The following is a 3905-nucleotide window of genomic DNA, read 5'->3' on the forward strand; positions in this document are numbered from 1 at the left end:
TAAAAATTGCCTAAACCTAGCCAGCCGATCATCTTTTATTTCTCATTAGCTGTGTCCTTTTACTATCGAAATTTATAAATCGGAACTCTGGAATTCTCTGTAACTTGATTATTCCCGGTATTTATGTTGTTAAGAAGGCACACAGTACATTGGCCTTCATTAAGCGTGGGATTGAGTTTAAGAGCCGAGAGATAATGTTACCAGGCTCCACTTGGAGTACTGTGCTCAGTTCTGGTCGCCTCACTACAGGAAGGATGCGGAAACTATAGAAAGGGTGCAGAGGAGATTTACAAGAATGATGCCTGGATTGGCGAGCATGTCTCATGAGAATAGGTTGAGTGAACTCGGCCTTTTCTCCTTGGAGCGACGGAGGATGAGAGGTGACCTGATAGAGGTGTACAAGATAATGAGAGGCATTGATCGTGCGGATAGTCAGAGACTTTTTCCCAGGGCTGAAATGGCTAACATGAGAGGGCACAGTTTTAAGGTGCTTGGAAGTAGGTACTGAGGAGATGTCACGGGTAAGTTTTTTTTTACACAGAGAGTGGTGAGTGCGTGGAATGGGCTGCCGGTAATAGTGGTGGAGGCGGATACGATAGGGTCTTTTAAGAGACTCCTGGATAGGTACATGGTGCTTAGAAAAATAGAGGGCTATGGGTAACCTTAGGTAATTTCTAAATAAGTACATGTTTGGCACAGCATTGTGGGCGGAAGGGCCTGTATTGTGCTGTAGGTTTTCTAGGATTCTATACTCTACCTCAGTCTATACACACTCGGTGGCCACTTTCATAGGAGCGGAACCTGGTCTGCCTTTTGCTGTTGTAGCCCATCCGCTGCAAGGTTCGACATGATGTGCATTCAGAGATGCTCTTCTGAACACCACTGTTGTAACGATTAGCTATTTGAGTTATGTCGCCTTCCTATCTGCTTGAAACAGTCTGGCCATTCTCTGACCTTTTTAATTAACAGGGCATTTTAGCCCATAAAACTGCTGGTCACTGATTTTTTTTTTGCCGCACTGTTCTCAAGAACTCTTGGGGCTGTTGTGTGTGAAAATCCCAGGAGATCAGCAGTTTCTGAGATACTCAAACCACCCCATCTGGCACCAACAATCATTCCACGGTGAAAGTCATTGAGATCACATTTCTTCCCCATTCTGATGTTTGGTCTGAGCAACAACTGAACCTCTTGACCATGTCTGCATGCTTTTACACATTGAGTTGCTGCCACTGGATTGGCTGATTAGATATTTGTATTAACGAGCAGGTGAACATAATGAAGTGGCTACTGGGTGTATTCCAAGATTTTAGAACATCCTTTGTAGGCTGTAAAATGGTCATGATTGTGAGCTAGCTATTTCCTCTGTTTAAAAATCTAATGATGTATTTAGAAGAGATGAAACTTGTGTGCACTAAAGTTATGCAATTTCAGCAAAATTTCCGTACTTTGGCACTCGAGCTCCTGAAGTCCCAATGAAGTTTCCTCATTGTTGTAAGTGCATATTTATGTCTGGTGCCTGTTGCACTAGCCTCCCCCATTCCCAAGACTACTCTGCTTTTCAACAGTTTGAGGGTTTTCTTTCTTTCTACAAAAGTGTATAACCAAAGCCCTGAAATTGATGAAGCAAAATGTGGTTCAGAACACCAGGATCTTCTTTTTGATTGGAGAGAAAGTTACCTTATCAGCAAGCTGACTGTTTGTCCTGGCATCTTCCTAACCAAGAGCATCAGCTGTAATGCCCACTGTTCAGCAACACCATGTCACATTGGTCTGGTTGGTATAAGGAAGACATCACATGATCAGCCCTTAGGATGCCAACCTTAAGCCATATCCCCAGAAATGGACCTGAACAGGCATTCATAGCAGAACCAAGAAATACTGCATAATGAATGGGGAAAAAACTGTACCCAAAGGCTCTCAAACAACCAATGTGCAAAGGAATGCAATCATGAAAATAATGAGTTGTAGAGTCCTTGAAAGTTGCAATCTACCAGTGTTGCAACCTATCAAATTCTACAACTTCTGCTCAATCACTTTCTCGGTCAGATTCGGTATTGGTGTCGTCTGTTGCAAGTTACCATCTGTGTTGAACCAGTCATGGAAGAGCGTGACTCTTCATTGAAGACTAGTTGACTAGAGCAGACCAGATATCGACCAGGAGAAGTCAAATGCCTGGCGCTTTCACACAAAAGGGTAGTGAATTAGTTACAGTCACAACTTTAAGATACATTTAGACAGACACATGGATAGGAACGGTACGGGTTGAAACTCGGGAAATTGGATTAGATCAAGTAGACAGACGTCTTGGTTCTTCGGTGTCTCGGCCCGAAACGTCGACTGTTTACCCTTTTCCATGGGTCCTGCCCGACATGCCGAGTTCCTCCAGCATTGTGTGTGTGTAACACACATCAAAGTTGCTGGTGAACGCAGCAGGCCAGGCAGCATCTCTAGGAAGAGGTACAGTCGGCGTTTCCGGCCGAGACCCTTCGTCAGGACTAACTGAAGGAAGAGGGTGTGTGTGTGTGATTTTTTTTTAACTTTGGATTTCTAGCATCTGCAGATTTTCTCGTGTTTGTGATAGATAGACACCGTGGTTAGTTGGCATGGACGAATTGGGCCGAAGGTGCTGTGCAACTCTGAATCGGGTAATTGCCTTTCATATTAGGACAGTCCTGACGAAGGGTCTCGGCCTGAAACGTCGACTGTACCTCTTCCTAGAGATGCTGCCTGGCCTGCTGCGTTCACCAGCAACTTTGATGTGTGTTGCTTGAATTTCCAGCATCTGCAGAATTCCTCGTGTTTATGCCTTTCATATTAACTCTGTTTTTGTTTCCTGCCTGACCTCCTCCTGAGATATTTCAGCAGTTTGTGTTTATTAACTACGAACAGTTAATTGTTCGTTTGTAATGTCTTTAAAGAGCTGAAATTAATATTTTGAAGAATAAGCTATCACTGAGGACAGCAGAATTCAATAAAATAATTTAATTTCTAAAATGGGATGCAGTTTTGCTCCGGGGTTAAAAATAGCAGGTTCCACCGAGATTTGAACTCGGATCGCTGGATTCAGAGTCCAGAGTGCTAACCATTACACCATGGAACCACACATTACACTAGCTGCCGATCTACTTCAAACTATAGACGCCTGTCAGTATGACTAAACAGTAATTTCCGGCAATTAGTCACGCATGATCACCGGCGACTCTGCAGACGCTAAAATAAAATCCAGAGTTTGGGGAACCTGCTGATAGAAAAGGGCCTGAGGAGGGGAATGGGAGTCGGGAAGTGGTGCGGTGCCGAGGACGAGGTGCGGGATCCCGGCACCGGACACCCCACGTCCGGCCTGGGGAACTAAAGTAACAGACGCAATGTAGCAACCCGGAACACCCCGTGAAGCTAGGGCGTAGCAAAGCGCCGGGGTCTCTGGGCTGCGGGTACAGACAGAGAGGGTATGGCGCTACAAACGGAGGTGCGCCCTTTTACCGGGATTTAGAGGAGGAGAGGTTTATCTGAGCTCAGCCCACGTTACAGGGCGCTCCAGCAGGAACCAATGGCCGCAACCAAGGGCCATTTTTGTTTGTAGTTCAGAATAGTCACGATCAGCGCATGTCCCGTCTGGTAGGTGACTCTGCGATGGAGGTTTTGTGTTTTTGAACGCATTTAGCGACTGGCTCTCTGCGGGTGGAGAATTCGAAAGATTCATCCCTTCTCCATGAAGAAATCTCCGTCCGGAATGGCCGACCTCTTAATTTGAAAACGTGACTTGTCACCACTGAGAGGTCCCAGAGGAGGCAGACAGGATTGAGCGGTTGTAATAAACCATGTATATAGGTTGTAACTGGGTTGCCTGTCTGGACATGCCTGGACACGCCCCTCTGCTGACTGCTCCCTCCCTCAGTCCTGGACAG

At 45.7% G+C, this 3905-nt stretch overlaps 1 non-coding gene across 1 annotated transcript; it reads right to left on the reverse strand.

Moving 5' to 3' along the window:
• Window positions 1-3028: 3028 nt before the first annotated feature.
• On the reverse strand, window positions 3029-3100 carry trnaq-cug (transfer RNA glutamine (anticodon CUG)). The gene has a single exon. It is a non-coding gene; the product is annotated as a tRNA-Gln (tRNA).
• Between the last annotated feature and the right edge of the window lie 805 nt (window positions 3101-3905).

This window comes from Mobula birostris, chromosome 11 (assembly GCF_030028105.1).
Source record: "Mobula birostris isolate sMobBir1 chromosome 11, sMobBir1.hap1, whole genome shotgun sequence".
NCBI classification, from domain to species: Eukaryota; Metazoa; Chordata; class Chondrichthyes; order Myliobatiformes; family Myliobatidae; genus Mobula; species Mobula birostris.